This window comes from Momordica charantia (genome assembly GCF_013281855.1).
Source record: "Momordica charantia cultivar OHB3-1 chromosome 7 unlocalized genomic scaffold, Mcharantia_2.0 BLBB01000007.1, whole genome shotgun sequence".
NCBI classification, from domain to species: Eukaryota; Viridiplantae; Streptophyta; class Magnoliopsida; order Cucurbitales; family Cucurbitaceae; genus Momordica; species Momordica charantia.
Window position 1 is genome coordinate 8,592,728 of NW_028275165.1, and position 22,925 is coordinate 8,615,652.

The following is a 22,925-nucleotide window of genomic DNA, read 5'->3' on the forward strand; positions in this document are numbered from 1 at the left end:
ATCAAGATCATACCGCATTCATAACAGGCCAAGGTCTGTACTGTTACAAGGTCATGCCCTTCGGTTTAAAGAACGCAGGAGCGACCTACCAGAGAATGGTGAACAAAATGTTCGCCAAGCAGATCGACCGGAATATGGAGGTGTATGTGGACGACATGCTCGTCAAGAGCAAGCAGTCGAAGTCGCATCTCTCCGATCTGACCGAAGCCTTCGAGGTTCTGAGGACATATCAAATGAAGCTCAACCCAGCTAAATGTGCCTTTGGAGTCTCGTCGGGCAAATTCCTTGGCTTCATGGTGAACAACCGGGGAATCGAGGCCAACCCCGAAAAGATTAAAGCCGTGATCGAGATGGAGGCACCTAAGACGCTGAAGCAGCTTCAGTGCCTCAATGGTAGGATTGCGGCCCTGAACCGGTTTGTTTTAAGATCGACAGAAAAGTGTCTTCCTTTCTTTAAAGTCCTACGAAAGAAAGGGCCGTTTGAATGGACAGCGGAGTGCGAACGAGCATTTCAGCAATTAAAGAGCTACCTCTGTTCGGCACCCTTGCTCGCCCAGCCCATGTCGGGGGACAAGCTCCAATTGTACTTAGCAGTGTCTGACAGTGCCGTCAGCTCGGCCCTAATTAGGCAAGAGGAAGCGCGGCAAAACCCGGTCTACTACACAAGCAAGGCTATGACCGAAGCCGAGACTAGATACCCTCAGATGGAGAAGTTGGCTCTCGCTTTAGTCACCTCGGCTCGACGGCTTAGACCATACTTCCAAGCACATACTGTGGTGGTGCTCACTAACTTGCCCCTAAAAAACATCTTCCATAAGCCAGAAGCTTCTGGACGCCTGATGAAGTGGGCAATGGAGCTAAGTGAGTACGACATCCAGTTCGAACCCAGAACTGCGTTGAAAGGACAAGCGGCGGCAGATTTCATAGCCGAGCTCACACCGCCTTCCGAGTTGAGCGAGTCCGACCTACCGTGGACAATCTATGTCGACGGATCCTCCAATGAGAAGGGGTGCGGGGCCGGGGTCCTCTTGCTCGGACCAGGAGGCGAGCGATTTGAGTATGCCTTGCGGTTCGGCTTCCGGACTTCTAACAATGAGGCTGAGTATGAAGCATTTATTGCCGGCCTGCAAATCGCTAGAGCATTGGGGGCCTCTTGTGTTAAGGTCTTCAGCGACTCCCAGCTGGTTGTAAGCCAGATCAAGGAAGAGTACCAAGCCAAAGACTCCCGAATGGAGAAGTATTTGGGCAAGGTCAGATCGCACCTCGCCCAGTTTCGAACTTACGAAGTAAGCCGGGTTCCCCGAGCAGAAAATTCTAATGCTGACGCCTTGGCCAAGTTAGCGTCGGCGTACGAGACCAACCTGGCCAGGTCGGTCCCCGTCGAGATCTTAGATAATCCCTCGATCTCAGAGCCAGATCTGATGGAGATCGGCGCTCCAGAGTCCTCATGGATGGACCCGATTGCGGACTTCATTAGAGGCAACTCACCACAAGACCCCAAAGAGCGCAGAAAGTTGGCAAGGCGAGCAGCTCGGTTCGTGGTCCGAGGTGGAACATTGTAACGACGCGGCTTTTCCCTGCCTCTATTGAGATGCCTAACCCCTGAAGAGGGCCTGTACGTCCTCCGAGAAATCCACGAAGGGGTGTGCGGCAATCACTCAGGCGCCCGGTCGCTGTCAGCCAAAGTGATCCGACAAGGATACTATTGGCCGACCCTCAGCCAGGACGCCAAGAAGTTCGTTAGAACTTGCGACAATTGCCAACGCTACGGAACCATAATCCACCAACCTCCCGAGCTGCTCACCCCCATCTCGGCCCCGTGGCCGTTCGCGCAGTGGGGGGTAGATATCATTGGTCCTTTCCCTTTGAGCAGGGGCCAGACCAAGTTCGCTGTGGTTGCTGTGGATTACTTCACAAAGTGGGCCGAGGCCGAGGCGCTCTCCCACATAACGGAATCCAGAGTCACGTCCTTCGTATGGACAAATATCATATGTCGCTTTGGTATACCACAGGCCATTGTGACAGACAACGGGAAGCAGTTTGACAATGCCAAGTTCAAAGACTTTTGCAGCAAGCTTGACATAAGTCACCTCAGCTCGTCCCCCGCACATCCGCAAGCAAATGGGCAGGTGGAGGCAGTGAACAAGATCATCAAGCGAGGCATCAAACTTAGACTGGACTCCAAGAAAGGCAGGTGGGCCGAGGAGCTACCAGAGGTTCTATGGTCGTACCGGACCACCCAAAGAGAATCGACGGGTGAGACCCCGTTCTCCCTGGCCTTCGGCTCCGAAGCTGTAGTCCCGGTTGAGATCGGCATGCCATTTGACAGAGTAGAGCATTACGAGCCTACGACAAATGAGGAAGAGCTGCTCCTCAACCTCGACTTGTTGGAAGAAAGAAAAGCAATGGCCCAGCTACGCCTGGCGGAATATCAGGGCAGAATGGCCAGACATTACAACGCTCGCGTTCGACCTCGGACCTTTCAGATCAGACATCTGGTCTTGAGGAGGGTCCAAACCCATGTGGGTGCCCTTGATCCGACCTGGGAGGGCCCGTTTGAGGTCAAGGGCATAGTCCGACCTGGGACGTACATATTGGCCGATCTGAAAGGAGACGTCCTCGCGCACCCGTGGAATGCGGAGCACCTGAAGCGTTATTATCCTTGAAATGCCAAAAGGATTTTCAATGGATCTGTAAAGACTGTTTCAAAAGAATTATGATCGGAATAAATGTGATGATTTAATTTCATGCTTCCTAGTTCGACCAGAAATTAAATGGGGGCCACGGACTCCCACGCGATCACATTCCAGCAGTCGGTTAAAATCCAATCCTCCAAAACCTAAGGGTACGAGGTGCGATGCCAAAACCACTGACGAACTTAAAATTCAAAACTTCAAGGTAAAGGGGCGATGTGAAAAGTTCAAAATGATCAAGCCTCCAAACTTGAGGGTACGAGGTGCGATATGAAGAATAGCTACGGACTTAGGATTTTAGCCTTTTAAGGTTTTTAAGTTAAAGGTGTGATGTTAACAAATCCAGAGTTGGTGCAATGCATTGAACACTAAGAGATTCAAACTCAAACTTGCAATTATTTTAATTGAAGGCGCGACCTCAAAGGTAAGTGGTGCGAGGTGACATTGGCTGCAGTTCAAGGAAAAAGCAAAGAAAAGAAAGATGTTGCCAACACCAAAGTAAAAACGAACAAAGCTTCTTCATTAATGGAGAGCAGAGCCAAGGCTTATAGACCTTGCAGCTCTGCCCTGACACTTACAAACAAAAAAGAAGAGAAGAAAGACAGAGAAGGGCCTCATGAAGGATGATCGCCTAAGAGCCTTCCTAAGGAGCGCCCTCCTGAGTGGTGCCGACCTGGTCCTGTTCGAGATCGGAGCAGTCAGAGTCCAGATCTCTGACATACTTGTCCACCAACGCTTGGGGGCCAGGGGTGCCGCCAGGCCCAGACGCCCACTGCTCGGCATACCTCTTTTTCAGACCACTGAGATCGATCTGAAGGTCAGGCATGTTGGAAGCAATGCCCTTCATGAGGAACTTGAAGCCCGCGTCAGAGAAGTCTTTGGCAAATCCATCGAAGTCAGGATGTTGCCTAAACGATTCCTCCAATAGGACTCCATTGCTGAGACGCTCCTTTGCCGTCTCCAGCTCGGCAGTCGCATGCTTCAGCTTCTTATCCTTCGCTTCAAGTGCCTGGAGCATGTCGTCCTTCTCCTTCAGGAGTTGAAACTTCTCCTTCTCCAAGCCCCTGGTGATAGCATGGGCAGCTCGGAGCTGGACCTTGCGTCTGTCTTCTTCCTTTTGTCAGCAGCTCGGCCTTGGTCTCCACCTCGGCCTTCAGAATTTCCACCTCAGAGTGAGCCTTCAGCAGCTCATCCTTCATGGTGGAGGAAGCAGCCTCCAAGGCAGCAGAGAACTCCTCTTTCTCCCTCGCTGCCAGAACTTCCCTTCCATCCAGCTCGGCCTTCACGGCCAGAGCCGATTGAATGGAAGCAACGAACGCCTGAGGAAAGGTACAAAAAAGAAGTTAGACCGAGCTACCTGTTAGGTAAATCGAGCAAAGACACCAATCTTACCTCAGCGGCGTAGTCGATGGTCCTCTGCAGAACGGACCCTGGGTCGCTCATAAATTTGGACGCCCTCCTTAGGCAGCGGTCCAAACTTGCGGCCGAGATGCGGGACACCTGGTCCCTCACCCCAAAACTTGACGGCTCAACTCTGAACCGTGCTGTCACATAGGACGTCCCGCCCATCCTGGCATCAGGATCGTCCACCCGATCTGTGAAGCTCGCAGGTAGGACCCTACGAGCTCTGACCTCCGAGGGGGAGGTCGTCTTCTTCTTCTTCTTCCTTCGCTTCAGAGGGACTTCCTCCCTCACCTCCTCGCCCAAGGGCAAGGCGTCCACCGCCTCGGTCTGATCCCTGGGGCGCTTCTCCCTCGAAGGACCCCTAGAAGACTCCAGCTCAATCACTGGGGCTGGATCTTCCGAGGCTGGCCCTACCACAGTAGGAGTGGCAGGTTTCGAACTCTGGGCGGCCTCAAGAGCATGGGCTCGGCCCTTGGACTTGCGCTTCACGTTGCTTGCAAATCCGCAAACCATGGCTGTAAAATAAAAACAGGGGTCAACACAAAGTTAGAGGAAAAAGGGGGGAAGCAAGCTCGGCATACCAAGTTCGGAGTTCGGCCTTGAGGATTCAATGGGACGAACTGCGGGGTTGTAATCTAGCAGCCCGGACTCAAGCAGCAGCTTGTCGGTCACCAAGGTTCCGACCTTCCTACCCCTCGGAAAGCGCTCCTTGTAATATTTCAATGTGTCGAAGGAGGCTTGCGTAAGCTCGGGGACTGGTCGGATTGAAACTGCACAAAGACAAAATTTGAGTTAGACCTGAATGACAGAAAAGAAAATCACAAAAAGTAAGAACTACTCCGTACCTAGGTTCCTAAACCTAGTGGGGACGTCAAAGAAGGAACGACCTGACTCGTCCTTTGCAAGCCATTCCCCAGAAGCGTAGAACCACTTCCTCACCCATCCCTTGATGGAGGTCGGCCCCTTAACTATACCGTCTGCGCCTTTCCTTGCGCACATATAGAACCGACCAGGCTTCTTAGCTATCCTTTTCGCTTCGAAGCACGCGAGGAGCTGGTCTACGTCTAACAGCTCGGCCTCTTCACTATCCCAAGCTCGTAGCCAAAAAAGGATGGCCAAAGCGAAAATGACGCCCCACCCATTGGGGGCCACTTGAGCCGGAGCTAGCCCAGTTCGGAAAAGAAACTCTTGGACGAAAGGGTGAAGGGGAAGTCTGAGGCCGTACTCAAACATTTTGAAGTACAGAGTGACCCATCCCTCTGGAGGATTGTCAGCTCTCTTCCCCTCCTACGGAATCCTGAGGAGGATGTTCTCAGGGATAGCGAACCCCTTACGAAGGGATCCGAGGTAGTGCTCGGGTATCCTAGAAGGGTATTCCAAACCCTGACCCGAGGTGGAGGCATCACTATCCTCCCCGTCATCGGAGAACCTAAAGTTTTCTATCTCCTCGAGCTCGGACTCTAACCTACGAGCTAAATCTTCATCGGATCCTAGGTTGCTGCTAAAAGAGGACGACATGGCAACTACGTTCGAAAGAGAAAGTGAGGGAAGAGACCGACCTACCAAAGGTTCGAGCTACCTTCAGATCGAACTTCAGGAATTCAGGGAACGTAAGGTATGACCTGAAGGATTGGGGGTATTTATAGCTCGTCGGAAAAATTTCCCCACCGTACACGTGTAATCAACGAGCGGCTAGGATCCTCCCTAAGATCTGAAACGTCGGAATATTTGAATATTCCGACGATAAATCTGCCACAACGATTATATTTTCCCACAAATAGGAAGCCGCCACGCATCCAAAGCAAGTCGGATGAACTTCTCTGCCAGGTCGAGATCGGACTAGACAGAGAGGGGGCCAATGTTTGGGGAAGAGAATACCCTGGACACATGGAGGACCCCTATTGGTGCTTCAAGATGACTCATGAGTCATGTCCAGCTCGGACAGCCGAGATCACCACCACTAGCGTCGACAGATGCTAAGTATGAGGGCCGAGGTGAACCTGGCCGAGGTCCGACCTACCGGGAAGCTCGGTAGGGGCCGATGTGAGCTACTGTCAGCGGCGCGATTATCAGGTGTAACCGTCGGTCCCGAGATTACCGGGTGTAACCGACGGTCCCGAGATTACCGAGTGTAACCGTCGCGAGATTAGCGGGACTACCACCCATAAGTAGAGGACCTCACTCCACGATCAGGGACGATGATTTCTGACCTCGAGCTAAACTGGGAATCCGACCTACACTGACTTGATCGTCGGAGTGCTCACCTTTTTGTGCAGGTCCGCCCAAATATTCAGGTCGGTCCGGAGGCCGAGTTCGAGCTGCAATCTGAAGTACATTGTTGTGCATATCCTTGCATAAACAGAAGTTAACATGATTTAAAGTTGCTTTCTTAGTTTCCAATTCAAAGCTCTTTCTATCATTTTTGTTCATAAAAGGTGAGCATCCTTTTGTAACAATATTCATTATGTAGTCATTTAACTGACAAATATGATATTAATAGCTTTAAGTTTTTGTAAAAAAAAATAGTAATAGCTTTAAGTTTTTCCTATTCTTCTTAATAATATTTCCCTTTCTAAAAAAAAAAAACTTTAATTTTTTTTTAATAGAAAATCTTTAAATTTTCTAATCCTAGTCGAAAGAAAATATATGCATTTTTTATTAAGAGAAATTGGAATGATTTATTTTCTAGAATATTTATAATTATAAAATTATTAAAAAAATAATTACAATATAGCTTTTTTACAAACAAACTTATGCATCATTAATTAATCTATTTTTTAGGGAAACAATAGTAATTAGTACATTTTTATTTCTTAAAAAGAAGGTACGTCTTATTTCTAGGGATTTTCGATTGAGCTTGAGAAGCGAGAAGATTGGTATGGTCGAGCTTGCGAAGTGAGCTTAGTGATGAAGACATGCATAAATGAAGTAAAAACTTCGACACTCAAGTTAGTAGAGGTCGATCTTAGGTCTCAAGCTGAAATTAGATTGCATACCTAGAGTCAGAATGAGTTTTCTATTTATAGGGAGTAAGGCGACTACGACATCCAACTGTTCAGTTGTGCTGTTGAAAAATATGTTGCAACAAGGTCGATCTATTGAGTTCCTATGGTCGGGGTATGACATTACCTTCAATCAAGTAAAGTTTAAAAGAACTTACTGATTACCTCTTAGTTGAGCTTAAAGGTCAGCCATGTCAGTACTCTGAGATTCTGGAGAAATATCTTCACATACCAATCTTTTCTAGCGGTAAATCTATTTTTACCCACAAACATTTGCCCGTGTGGTAGGTTAGTATTTTGACTTGGCAGAGACATTCTTTGGAGTATGAGCTTACAACACGTGGAAAGAACTTGAGGCTTTCGAGCTCGCAAAATTATAGTCGTTAGAAGATAAAGTTGGGGCTGATCTGATAGCTGTCAGAGCACTAAGTGTTTCTAACTGTTGACGTTCCTTCCATCTTGAGCATTAATTAGGGATGACGTGGACGAATGAGACTTTCTTTCATTTCTTCCATAAATAGATGGAAATCACCCTCATTCGTTTTTTTCTCTTTAAAAAAAATCATAGTTCTCCATATTACCTTCGTAACTCGGCCTCTTTTGATGCAAGTCTGTCCTCGGCCCCTTACAACTTTATTTCGAAATGTCTAGTTCTAGTGTTCGTCCTATGATTCATCTAGAAGCTCGAATGAGGGTGGCTCGTTCTATAGCAGTTTTAGCAGTGGGTACAGTTATAGGTAGAGAGTAGAGCGTCTCCTCGTCATGAGAGCGTTGAGTCTACTAGAATAAGACTAGCTCGGTCTGTTGAAGGTTAGCCTTAAAGTTCTGGGCAATAGTTGTCCTTCTAAGTTAATTGAAGGTTATCTAAACTTCATTAAGGAGGAGTATGAAGTCCCAAATTGTATAGGCATGAGACTCCTTAGGCAAGGTGAGTCTGTCGAGAATCCTCTCGAAGGATGAATCACTTTCTAGTTAAAGCTATTAAAGTTTGGGGTTAGGTTGTCCCTTCACTCTTTCGCCCAACAGTTCTTGGCAGTGGTTAATCTTGCACCAGCGCATCTCGCTCCTAATAGACGGGGTTGTACGTAATGTGGTGATTAGAGTATCGTAAGGAAGTGCACTCCGAGCTTCTCACTATAGAGCAACTTCTTGCTTCTCACAACGTGAAGAAGCTGCCTAAGGAAACAAATCGTTTATACATCTGCGCTAGATGGGGCATAGGTACAGTAGTTAAGAATCTTTCTTCTATCAAGAAATGGAAGAGCTAGTGGTTCTTGAAACTGGTTCGTCACTTATAGGAACGACAAGTCGATCTTCAGGGTCACTAAAATGTTTGGGAATTTAGGTAAGGTCAGCCTAGGGCAGATTTGTCTTGAAAAATTCTTTTTCTTTGAACTAACTTAATTGTTGCTTGCTTCGGTGCTTCCCTTGCCTATTCCAGCTCTGATTGTGTAGACCTACACCTTCATCAAGTGCTTCAGGGAGGCATATAAGAAAGGTCGACGTGTTGCAACCTTGGTGATGGACTCGAACTTGGTCTAGTGTTTACTGCTTGATATCTATACTATATTAAAAGGGGAGGATCTCGGAGAAACATTTTTGGACGCTTTTGTCCCTTTCTTAATTTATTAATTTACAAATTATGTCATTAATAATTTATTATAAATATTAAATTAATTATTGATTATTAATTATCAATAATAATATAATAATAAATGTCCATGTTCTAAACAAGGTTAGAATGAAAAATGTTAGAATACAAAAAGTTTTCCACACTATTAAATTAAATTATTTTCTTTAATTACAATTTATAATAGAATTACAAAAGTTTTGTAACGTTTTATCTCCTAATACTATAAAAACATACTTTCTTTCACTATTTTTTCACGACACTTAATTCTCTCAAAACATTGCTCTCAAATATTATTCAATCTCAAAAACATCTCAAAATCATGTTGGCGACATATTCATCAAGTTGTAGAGAATACATGTGTCGACACTATATCTTGAATCCAAGGCTTGCGAGATCATCGTTCCATAATTTATGAGGTAAAATAAAATAATGTATTGATAAACTTTGATTTTTTTTGTTACTATTGTTTTGTATTGTTCTATTACAAGTTCATGTTGATTTTGTTGAAAAAAAATTTGTGTAAGGTCATAAAGTTTTAATTAATTGTAAATAGTAAATTAATAAATTAATTATGTACAATAGTTTGTATGAAATCTAAAAAGTTGGAATATACTAACTTGAATTTAAATTAGTATAAACTAAAATATTTAATATATACTTGAAATTTTTTTAGAATTTTTAATAAACAAACAAAATATTTTTTAGAAAATAATGGACCAAAATTAGATAAAATAACATTGTTAAAATAAAAAATTAAAGTACTTATACATTTCTTAATCAAATATAAAATTCTCACGAAACAATGCAATTTAAATACATTCATAGATTAAATGATTAAATGATTAAATTAGTAAAGTACATATATTTTAATGAAGTTTGTATATATACATCTTAATTTTTTTCTTTTTTTTGTTTATTATTGTTATTATTATACTAATATTGTTTTTTCTCATTTATTTATGTTATTGTAAAATTAAGTTAAATAAAAAATATTCGTGCATTTACCCGAGATATCGAACTAGTTTCTTAAAAAGAACCTAATTCTCTGGCACCACCTTCCAACTCACCCCACTCAGGTGAGATCACATCTCTTATATATCTTCTTTATGATTGTTTTGTCTTGTACTCTACTTAATAGCAAAAGGTTGGGTACAAGCACACACTTGTCATAAGTAATAAGTGGGAAATATTCCGAGATCATTTCCACAGGGACTTAAATTCTTCTTTTGAAAACAAATAGTGAAATATTGAGTGAGCAATCAGTTTTATGACAGTGAACAGATAAAATTAAGGTAGAAATGGTTTTGTATCTCAAAGATAAGAGAACCTAGCCCACATACATCAATTTAGCACAACATAATAATCACGGTAGCAATGTGCACCTGGCACACTGGTAACGTTACATGAATTCTACTTTTAAATCAACTTATGTCTAAGTGATCTAAAAGATTAAGGCTAGTTATCAACATGTATATCAATAATCTGAACCCTAAGTTAATTAATGCATCAATTGTAACTAATGGTTAAGATCCTAAGTCTAGGCTTCCTAACAAGTTCTCTATTTCTAGGGTAACCTTACCGTTAGTTTTTCAACTAGATTTTTAGGTTATCTAACTTGACATTTTCATAATTAAGTGAGACTAATTAATTTTTTAATTGTTGAAATTAAGCATCAACTAAACAGTGTGAATCCAATTGAATAAAAAGATAAAAACACCGTGTACCCTTGAAACTGTGTAAGAACAAAATGAAGTATCCCTAACAGGGCTAGGTTTAAAGAATTTAGCTCATGCTGAAAAGATTGGAAAGTAACATGATGAAAACTGAATTAAATTCCTTTTTCAAAAATTTTAAGAATTAAACAGAAAACCTAAAGATAATTAGAAACACTAAGAAACTATTGAACTTAACCCTTGATCTATCGAGTTTAGGGGAGTTGGATCACTTTTTCGATTTCCACAAATTGTGTTTTGTCTCTCAAGAATTCATTTTTAAATCAAACAAAGAATGATGGAAGAATAAAAGAAGAATTAATACTGAGAAATTGGATTAATGAATAAAAGAGTACTCACAGAAGAAAACAAATGCTAGAAATGTGAGTGATTGGAATTTAACAAGTATATAAGTAACATAGTAATAGTGAATGTTTATAAATTAAATTGAATACAAAGAAATAAACTAGGGGAAAACTAAAGCTAAACGAAAATTCGATTCTCAAGCTTGAATAGACGGTTGAAATTATAGAGTTCTTAGAGATGGTTGGAAGGTTAAGAACTTCAAGGGTATTGTTCTATTCTGTTGCCACTTTGACTGGTCAGACTGAACCGAATCAACCACCTTGAGTGCTGAATCAATTGATATTTGTAGAAGAAATAGTCAAAATGCGCTAGGAGCTTCCGTTTCACTTAAAATTCATGGATGTTAAGAGGCGCTAGGTGCACTGCCCATTTTTCACTAAAAAACATTGAAATTCTTAAGTATTTGAGCCAAAATGTTAAGATATACTGATATATGTGTATGAAGTACAATTTTATGAATTTGGATAACATGGACTCAAAACAAGCTCTTTAAAGGCATTTTTCATACTAAACATGACTTAAACTAACACGAATTAACCTCATTTTATCCTTGAAACAAGGGTAATCATTTGAGTAGGTCGAACTAACCTTTGTATATTGTAGAAATGATTCTTGAGTTCCTCTCTGGCTACAAGCAAAAGCACGGGGAGAGCACTAGCCCAACTCCTAAGAAGGTCAAGGGGGACTCAAGTTCGATTCCTCCTCCAAAGGTTTGTGGAGAGGTCAGATCTACCCCTGGTGGTCGACTCTAGAGGCTGAGCCTATTCGAGTAGTACCTAGGGAGCCTTCCTCCATGAAAAAGAAGAAAAAGAATAAGGCAAAGAGAAGCTCGGCTCATAATGGAAATGAAGCCGAGACTCTAGTGGTCGACTCGACTCCTAAGTAGTCTATAAATAGTGATGACATGTAAAAGATTTTCTATGAGGTGTTCATGCATCAAAAGCTCGTCCAACCATGCGGGCATGGCAAAAAACAAACTGTCAGAGACCCAGCGCACTGGGCCCAATCCTAAACGAACCTGGACATCAGCCAATGGACAGATGTTGTGTGCTCACAAGCGATGTAAATACTAGTGTAAGTGTACACTATATTCATCAATTGTAGTACAAACAAGGTCGAATCCACAAGGACCTAATGTTAAATTTCAAGCTTATCTTAAGAATACCAAATAAACACAAGTAAAATAATGTCAAGTTCTATGTTACTAACTGTAAATGATTAAATATAAAAATGCATAAAAATGACTCCAAAAGAAAAGGCATAGCCTAACAGATGTTGGAGCAAGAAAAGCTTTAGCTCAAAAAACGGAATAAGGGAAAACAGAGATGGATTTAAGACGGGGAAGACTCCTTTAAGCTTTCTTTCACTCATAGAAGACGCTCTATCATAAAATCGATGCTAATGCTCAAACCAACGTGGTTCTCTTCTGAGACACCCAGAAATGAATATTTACAACTTTCGTTGCTAAATACCCAAACATAAAGAACAATTTCTAAGCATGGTTAGGGGAAATTATTCCTAAGTATCCACAAATCTACTAAACAAATGTAGCTAAGCCACAAATAAAGCTATTCACGCTACCTATACACCCTTCCGAGTCTTACAAGAGCTAACAAACTGATAAATGTGGCCAGCAAAAATCAATAAGATGGAAATATAATAACAGCTCTATTTATCAGAAATTAAAATTAAGCTAGAGATCTCTGTTCGTGAACCTTAGCATAGAATCTCCCTCCAAAAATGAGGTTTAGTTCATGGGGAGGGGAAAAATACAATAGGTAAAAGAGAGAAACAACCCATTTGGTGAAAAAGCCTTGGGGAATCCTCTGAAACCTCCAGCTCAGTGCGAAACCAGCAACTCAAGCTTCTTCCCAATGACTTAATCTCGAAATGGGAGCAGCTTTCCTTGTCTTCAGCACGCTTTGGGAATAATTCTCTTCTTGGGATATTTTTCCCTTCGGGATTAATGATGAGACAACCTTCATCTTGTTGCTTTTATAGCTCCCTCGAAAATTAGGGTAAACATCAGTGAAACAAGCATGGTACGAACATAAATAAAAATCTCCCGTAAAACTTGTTATTGCACTGCCCAGGAATTTTTGTAGAAATTGATGCTCCAGCACGACATACTCCAGCCTTACAATGCTCCGACATTTCTCCCGTAATTCTGCTTCTCCTCAGCAACTTCTCCAGATATCCTGCATATTTAATCCAAAATAGGGAAAAATAATAAGATTTGTATCAATTCTTCAACACAAAACTCCTGAGCGCAAGCTAATTCTCCTTACCAATTATGAAACCAGTATCCCTATCTAATTTCTATAACAAGTAAAGGCTTTATTGAGCAAGTCTTTTAACGGTCTCTAAAGGACTTCTAAATCTCCCAATCTTAAAACCTATTAGTTATGTATCTCAGTTCTAACTTTAAACCACCTCTCCCGAGTGTAAGATTTTAAGTTTAAAATCAATCAATCTATGGCCAATAGATTCAAAGCATTAAGCATAGAGAAAGCATAAATAGAACATTCATAAACATTCAATCAAGAAAACTAAACAATCAATGCATAAAGTTCAATGGCTACATCAATCCCTAAAAGTTCAATGGAAAACAATAAAATCACAATGAGAAGTCCATAACAAAACTAGAAAAATCAAGGGAAAGGAAAAGAAACTATGTTCGGCATGTTAATCGTCCGTTCCCGAAGCGAGCTCCACGATCCCGAGCATTAAAAATCTCTTTTCTAAGCTCTCAAATGGTCTTCTTGCCCTCCAAATTGGTCAAAAAGACAAACTGCCAAAAAACCTCTCCCAAACTCCTCCTTCTCTGCAGCTGCAAAGCCCTATTTTTATAAAAAATCGTTGCGGTAGTGCCATGGCGCTATATAAAGGGCAATGACGCTACACTATTGACCAAATGTGAAATTTAAACTTCTGAGCGTTGCGGCGCTCTAGGCCAACGTCGTGGCGCTATCTCCTCTGGCTTTTGGCTTCAAATCATGTTGTTATTCCATCTTGATCACTTTGATTCCGATTTTTCTCTCATTTTGATCCAAATATGTCTCATTTCCTCTCGATACTTTATTCCTGCAAAATATATCATACGTGCTTAAATTTGTCATGAAGAAACGAAAACTAACAAATAATTTCAATATAAATCTCATGAAATGTAGCTCACAAAGTGTTCTATCACCCCTCAGCAACTTCTCCAGATTCTGCACATTTAATCCAAAATAGGGAAAAATAGCAGGATTTGCATCAATTCTTCAACACAAGGAATTAGAACATGGTAATTAACTTTTCCGCTCAATTCCTCACTTCTGTAAACAATTTAAATACAAAACCTCACAATTATGCACATATTTACCCAAATAATTACTAGAATAACTCTCGTTTGGAGAGTTATCAACAGAGTGTTGACACCTTATACCCAAACTGTGATACACATAAGAGGATGACTAAGGGTGCTACCACGCCCCCATCCACCAGACAGAGGGAAAGAGAGAATGTCGTGTTGGGAAATTAAGCCTCCATACAATTTTTCTTTCCACAGTTATATCAAGACAAACAACCAATCACAAAATATATACGAAAATAGGGAAAACAATAACAACAAAACAGAATTATGCTAGTTCACCCATTAATGGCTACGTCTAGTCTTTCGCTCAGATGCGGGTTCCATTAATATGAGAATTAGATACAAGCTCTATAATATCTCACATAGATATTCACCTCTAGATGTCCCAAAAAAAGTCGTCTAGCTTCTAAGTATTATGAGCACTATACTTAGGTACATAAATGAAAAACTCACAGAATAATCAAGAACTAATTACCCCAAACAATGATTTCGATCTGTTCCTCTGTGTGCTGCCAACGCCCAGAGTCGTCGCCTATGAATTGCCATAAAAAATCCTTCAAAATCGACTATAAAGCTAATTCCCATGACTAAAGAAAACCTTAAGTAAATAGTTTGTATTCATAGACCAGCACCGCAGCGTTGAGATGTTGTATGGACGCGAACATCGTCAACCACACGTCTTAAGCTCCAACCCCTATAGCGTGATCCTCCCACTTTCGCAGAGTTGAGATGCTCTGATGTAGCGTCTCAACGTTGTCTTCTCGGCCAGCTTGCCCATACAGCTCCCATGTATTTCTTCATTCCTTCTTCATCCAAATCTTAACTGCTTCGATTGTGGTTTGGCTCCACCAACCCCAACAATCTCGCACTTGGAGTTAAAGCACAATTCTCTGCCTCCCACTAAACCAACAGTGTCTCTTCATCTTGACAAATCTGCCAAGGCTCAATTTTGACTGTATCAACAGTAACTGATTCTCATTTGCTCAGCTCTATCCAAGCTCCATCTATGATTGTCCTGAAATTGAACAATCCTACATGTTCTTGTCTCTCAGACATTAGAGACACAACCACGTGTTCTCACTCGTTCTAAGTGATATCTGATGCTTCCTTCCTCAATCAAGCCCAACGACCTCTGAAGAAAGATTTTTTCTCTAATGACTTGGCACTCCCAGCTAAGTCTGTTGTCACTCTAGAGACTTCACCATTGACTTTCGTACCCACTGTAGTCTTCTCCTTGAATGCACTCCTTTCCATACACGACTTCATCAACTCGCCAAACCATTTGACAACTGAAGCTTAAAACTGACAGCTCGTTGAACAACTCACTAAGCTACTCCCCTTTCTCATCTCTCTACTTTCTAACTGTTGTACTTGAACTGATTGCAGATTTTTATCTTCTGTCTTGGTTGTAACTGCTGCTGGTCTTTTCAAGTCTCGCCCTGAAACATCTGCAGCCCTATACATACTATGTCTATGAGATCCTTTGACAACCTCAAATTTTGACACATACACTGAAGCTTCTTTATGGTTCAATCTTATCACGAGCTTCCAACTACCCTTTGAAAACTCTTTCCTATAACCATCTTCATCCAACTTCCCAATAGATAACGTATTCATTCTAAAATCGGGAACATACTTGACAGCTCGCAACACCAACTTGGTCCCTCTATCGGTCTTCAAACAAACATTCTCAATTCCTCTAACCTTGGAGATACTCTCATTCCTCATTCTCACCTCGCCATGCTGACTAGTGAAATATGTGAACCACTTTCTGTCTGAAGATACATGTGTCGGTGCTGTTGTGTTCACAACCCACTCTGATGATCGGTTTAAAGGTACTGAGCTGCTCTCAACATAGGCTAGAAATTCTTCAACTATTGTGACATTAGCAGAATCTCCCTTCTCCTAATCCTCCTTTAACTTCCTGCAAAATCTCTTAATGTGTCCCTTCTTGTGGCAATAAAAACATTTCACATCTCTACCACTGCTCTTACTTCTATGGTTGCGATATTGTTGCTTTCCTTTTATAGTTCGTCTTCCCTTTACCCTTGATCTGAGCTATCAATGTCGATTCTAGATGGTTATCCCCACCAGAAGTGGATGCGGAATTCTTCAAGCTTTTTTTTCCTTGTATCTCATTAGCAATTGCAACATCACAAATATTTAAAAATTTTGGACTCTTGCCCCCCAAAGAATTCGACACTACCGTATTTATCGTCTCCCAACGTCAGGTAAAGAGGAAATAAGTTTTTAGTCTTTTACCTCTGAAAAAGTGATTTCCATCAACTCTAACTTATTTATCAGATCGGTGACTTCATTTATATGGGAGTTCATTGACGTACCTCTTCTATATGGATGTTGAAGTATCTCGTGATGAAATACACCTTTCTATTGGCAGAAGGTTTTTCATACCTGTTAGTCAAAGCCTTCATCGGTCACATTGCTGTTTTCTGACTTGCCATGCTCATTGACAAATAGATGATTGCTACCACTTGATCCATCTCTGTCCATTCTTTATATGTTATTCCCTCCTGTTGTTTCTTCATAGTTTTGTGTATCTTATTATATGTAAGAAGATCTATCGCCTGCATTTTCCAAAACTCAAAGTTTTCCCGATCAAATTTGATGACCCATTGACTTCTGACTAGATCCCATGATACTGCAACCTTACAACTCTGATACCACTTATTGGGAAATTAAGCCTCCACACAATTTCCCCTTCTACAGTTATATCTAGACAAATAGGCAATCACACACAATATATGAGAAAATAGGGAAAGTAATAACGACAGAACATAATTATACTGGTTCACCCAACAATAGCTACATCCAGTCTTCTGCTTAGATGCGGGTTCCACTAATATAAGAATTGGATACAAGCACTCTAATATCTCCCCAAGATACTCACCATCTAAAGGTCCCAACAAAGGCTCTCTAGCTTCTAAGTATTCTAAACATTATACTTAGGTATAATAATGAAAAACTCACATAACAATTAAGGACTAATTATCCCAAAGAATGATCTCGATCTGTTCCTTTGTTTTCTGCCAACGCCTCGAGTCGTCGCCTCTGAATTGCCACAAAAAATCCCTCAAAATCTACTACAAAGCAAATTCCCACGGCTAAAGAAAACCCCAGGCAAATAATCTGTATTTATAGACCAGTGCTGCAGCATTGAGACGTTTACCATAGTATCTCAACGCTACGGAAATGAACACCCTCAACGCGCGCCTCCTCACGACCGCGTTGAAACTCTGTCCCTAGCATTTCAACGCTCTAACCTCTGTAGTTTGCTCCTCCCGCTTTTGCAACATCGAGACACTCTGATGTTGCGTCGAGACGCTATAATATAGCGTCGAGACGCTCTAATGTAGTGTCGAGACGTTGTCTCCTCAGCCAGTATGCCCATGTAGCTTCCATGCATTTCTTCTTCATTCCTTCTTCATCCAATTCTTCATTACTTCGATTGTGGTTTGGCTCCACCAAGCCCAACATGTTGGTGGTCCCCACGGACCTTGGGCACAACATACCTCATCCCCTGTGTCCACCTCACACATAGAAAATCTTTGTCTCTCTCCATATATAAGGAAAAAAGCATCCCTAATGAAGGAAAGCCATCTTTCCCTACACAACTCTACATGAGGATTCAACACACACTCTTAAGTAGAATCTCACCATTGAGATTAATGCCTTTATACTATATTTGCTCCATGTCTGTCTGCTCCATACTTGTGTTCTAACTTAAGCATCATAGTACATTCGACAAAGTACAACACCTATGGTAGATTTATGTGCATAGATAACCAGGAGCTTGGAAACGAAGACGTTCGTGCACCTATGTGGAACTGATGCATCACTTGCTTATAAATCAACATGAATATACATCATTGACGTAATAACTATAGTATTCAATTTAAAAAGTAATTACTGTGAAAGAGAATAGATAAATCAAAGTAATTTAGAATAAACTTAGAAGATGACCCATTTGGTAATGTTCTCGTTTTTTTTTTCTTGTTTCTTGTTTTATTTTTTTTAATGAAAAAAAATAGAACTACATCTAATAATTGTTTCTTGTTTCTTTTTCTTTAATTGAAAAAAAAGAAACATATTTAGCAACAATATATTGTTTCTTGTTCTTTCTATTTTATTCAAAAAAGAAATTTGGTAACCATTTATTGTTTCTTGTTCCCTACAAATTTAAATTAAAAAAAAAAAGTAAAAGTTTTTTTACATTTTATTTATCTTTAAAATATTTATTATGCATTTTATAAGTCAAGAATTGATAAAATAATATTGCTATTTATGTTTTGAAAAAAAAAGGAAACGGGAATTGTTTAATCGCTAATCAACAACCCAAAAGCAAGTTGATGTGTTACGATAAATTTAATCTTTTATAAATTTCTTAAGAGAACAAGAAACAATAAACTGGATTTTGTTGTTTTTAAAATTTCTCCACAATTTTAATAATATCTCTTAAAAATGAGAAACGATAAATAGGAACAGTTACCAAATAATTATGTTTTTCGCCCAATGAAAACTGAAAATAATCAACAAGAAAAGAAAATCATACTAAACAGATCCAAACCGCCAAAGCTTATTAATTATTTTTAAGAAAGCATTTAGTTTCCTCATTCTCAAAAAGAAAAAAACATAACTAAAGTAAAAATGAGGAAGTAGTACACAAAACACAATTATTATATGACTAAATTTTATTTTTTAACATGAAGTTACTTAAGGAATTAATCTTGAAATTTCATTACAGTTTCATTATTATATGAATGGATGATTATTTACTATAAAAATATAATATATTACCACCAAAATGAGTATAATATATTACCACCAAAATGAGAGTTTGATCATTTTATCAAAAAAATTTTGAGCATAAAACATATCTTAATTTTCTAGACAATTTTACTAAGTTGTATCAATATTGCATGGCAAATAGTTTAGTGATTGTTAGAAACTTTATTTCATTTTTGTTTAGAAAATTTATTTTGTTTTTGTTTTCAAAGTGCTTTGGTTGATGCAGAATTTGGATTTGAACTCGAATTTTGTTGTCGAATGCCTTCTGACAAACACCCACACATACAATATTAGATATGTGTGCACCAGTGTGTGGTACTAAACTCAGATACACGATGCCTAAGTGAGACAAAGGGTTTAGTTAAGGATAGGAGAAGTAGGATTGTAGAACCTACCTTGCGCCCCACCCCCTTCTTTAGCCTAATTTCAGGAGAATCTAGTATGGTAATTTTACCCTCGACAACTTTTAAAGCCCATGATCAAATGACTCAAAAAGGTTAATGTTCTATTGTCATATATTGAGGAAAAATTCGTTTTTTTTCTCCAAAAAATATATTAAAAATTTAAGGAAAAAAATAGTTATAAAAAGAAAATATTTACGGATCTTATTTTTTTCCCCTAAAAAAATAGAAATTATCCACGCACATGATATATTTCAAGGATATTACTCCTCAATTAAAGATAAACTAAAGATGTTTCAAATATTCTTAAATGGGACTGAGGAATAACATCAGAGTTGGGCATGAGAAAGCGATTTATTACTCAGCTTGGGTCATCCCCCCCCCACACGCATTACAGGTTAGTTGTGCATGTTCATTAAATTTTAAGGTAGATGACTGAGGCGTATAGACCCTAGTCAAGTACAAAATGAGCCGAGCTAGTACAGCAAAAGAAACAAATAAGAAAAGCAATGCAAAACTGGAGTTCTCAAAGGTTGGCTTCTTGATCATTTGGGTCAGCTGCAGGACCTACCACCTGGATATCTTCTTCCTCAGCCTCCAGCTCAGCCTCATAGGCCTGATAGGCCAAAGTAAGATCATGATCAGGAGCAAGCTTCCTCACCTCATCAGTGGCTAAGTCAAACCCCTTGTTAGCTAGGCTCCTCACAAGATCAGAAAACTCAGGAAGCTCTTTTATGACATCTTCCAGATCAGCATAGCTCGACCATCTTTTCTTATGTTTAGTCTCCTTAATGACTAGGACTTCCTCAGCTTTCACCCTCAGATATTTCTCCTCCTTAGCCTGAGCTTTAGCCTCATGAACATCCAAGCGGGCTCAGCTCAGATGGTTTTCCTGGGAGGCGATAGCTTCTCTAGCTTGTTATTCTCTACTTGGAGCTTCTTCACCTTAGCAGTCAGTGCTTCAATACTTTTGGTATCTTCACGTTACCTCGAGAAGCTAACCTTTCTTGTAGTAAGCTCTTTGCTCACCAGAGCATCGGCGTAACACGCTGTAAAGTGCAGGTCAGTTGGTTTATCTATTAGAGCTTGAACATAATCTTCGGGCTTCTCCAAGAAGGACTCCTTGCTATGCTTCAACGACAGAGCCGTGTTGTTATAAAGAGCAGCTGTAGTGTTGGGTTTGTAAGATGATTGCAAACAAAGTCCCACATTAGTTAGGGAAGAGAGGTCAATTATCTCTATTGGTATGAGGCCTTTTGGGTGGAACCAAAAGCAAAGTCGTGAGGGCTATGCCCAAAGCGGACAATATCATATCATTGTGGAGATACTCGGGGTACTTGAGGTACCATTGTCCGTAACAAGTGGTATCAGAGCCATAGAAACCTAGCTGTGTGGGGGAGGAATCCTCAGGGTCAAACAAAGAGTGTTTGGTAAGCCTAATAGTCATTACGGTCATGGTAGACTGATAGGAAAGTGGGATATCTTTGTTCGAAGGGAGGAAATTGAGGGTGCGATATAACGACACCAAGTGTTCCCACAATGTTGGTCTGTGTAGCAAGTGATCTATCTAGAAGTGCTAAATAGAAGTAGACTCTCGATAACAATCGGGAGTAGATGAGTGCATGACTATTCGAGGCAAGATACAAGTGGTACTTTATTCGAGGGGAGGATTGTTGGGTTTGTAAGGTGATTGCAAACAAAGTCCTATATTGGCTAGGGAAGGGAATGATCATGGGTATATAAGAGAGGTCAATTATCTCCATTGGTATGAGGCCTTTTGGGTGGAATCAAAAGCAAAGTTGTGAGGGCTATGTCCAAAGCGGACAATATTATATCATTGTGAAGATACTCGAGGTACTTGGGGTACCGTTGTCCTTAACATGTAGTTGTGTCTCGAATTGTCTCAACCGTGAAACTGAACTTGAAAGGGTAACTAGTCGTCCTACCGAGCCAATGGAGGGTCGTCCCCTTCTGAAGTCAAATTGATCGATGCAAGCCGCGACCTTTAAGAGGCCGATACTACCGTCTAAATAGGATCAGCTCGAATTAGCAGCACTGAGCCTTCGGAGGCTCGATCTCCCTGAGCTGAGTTATCCTTAGTCCTGAGGTGAACATACCTAACTCCCCAAATTCGCTAGGACCCAGCAATATGGCTCTCCTTTCCTAGTGATGAGCCATTCGCCCGAGACAATAAACCACTTGTCTCGCTAGTGATTATTGGCTGAGGGTGAGTCCATGATCTTACAAAAGATGTTCCGAGCCGATATGTAATACCGACTCGGGTGTTCTTTATAAGATTTTATTATATGGGTGGCAAGGAACTAACCTACGTCTACGAAGAGGTTCTCGTCACCTGCATTGAAGCTCCACTAGGTGAACCACAATCTGAGAAGAGTGGCCCATCCATTGGGTGCCAACTGAGTCGGGGCCAGGTTGGTAACCAATAGAAATCTTTGAATGAAATGATGGAGAGGGAACCGAACCCCACGTTCGAACATCTGGGGATAAAGCCTACCCACCCAAGAGCAGGATTATCTAAGCTCTCGTTGATTTGAGGCAGTCTCATTAGTATCCTATTTGGAATTTTATGGCCTTTCCTAAGTTTATTTAGGTCGGATTCTTTACAAATTTAAGGTAGTGGTTCCGAGCGAGGGTCAGCTCTGCCAGAAGTAAATGCCTCACCCATAGTCGGTTCTACCCTATTGAGTGTTAGATCTATCCTAGAGGCTAACACACCGTCCCCTCGACCTGTGCAGGCTCTAATAATAGCACCCCCAGACTCACTAGACGACCCAATCATGGATGAAAATAAGGGAAATGAAAACTGACCTAAAAGGGGCATCCGAACCGAGGTAATCTTGAAAATCATGAAAACTTTTGAGAGGATTTGAAGGATTGCGCAAGGGAAAAGCAAACAAAATGGACCCCCTATTTATAGAAGACGATCAATTCATCTCAGTCATCCGTTGAATTTGAAATCAACGACCCAGATTTGATCTCGCCAAAAATAACTAAGTGTGACGTCAGCTTATGTCAGCTCGACCTTTCATATATATTATGGGCACTATTCAGGTGGAAAGTCAGGTCAATTTGCACCTCTCATGTGACACTGAGCTGAACCGGCTGGGCACTTCAGCTCAGTGAGGGCCAATGTTAGGGGTGATTTCTTAGCTCACACATGGCGGATAATGATTGGACCATGAAATATACACGTGACTTGCGCTGCTATGCTTTAAGTTTCATCGCCTCGGTCTTTTCTCCTATGATCGAACCAACCTCTTTTCTAGCCGAGCCGACAGGCTTACTTAAAATCCTGTTCCCAGTTATTGGTTGACCCGATTCGCCTTGCCTCGACTCAACCTTAATCTTCGACAGACTCCACAACATCACACTGCATTTCACGGCAACCTTAAAGAGCCGTTGAGGCCTTGTCGAGAACACGATCGGGGATCTCGCCTATAAATAGAACCTATTTGCTCCGTTTAAAGGTACGCAAACATCCCCTTTCTCTCTGAAAAGCACCTTGAATTGTTCCTGAATTTGGCATGGGGGT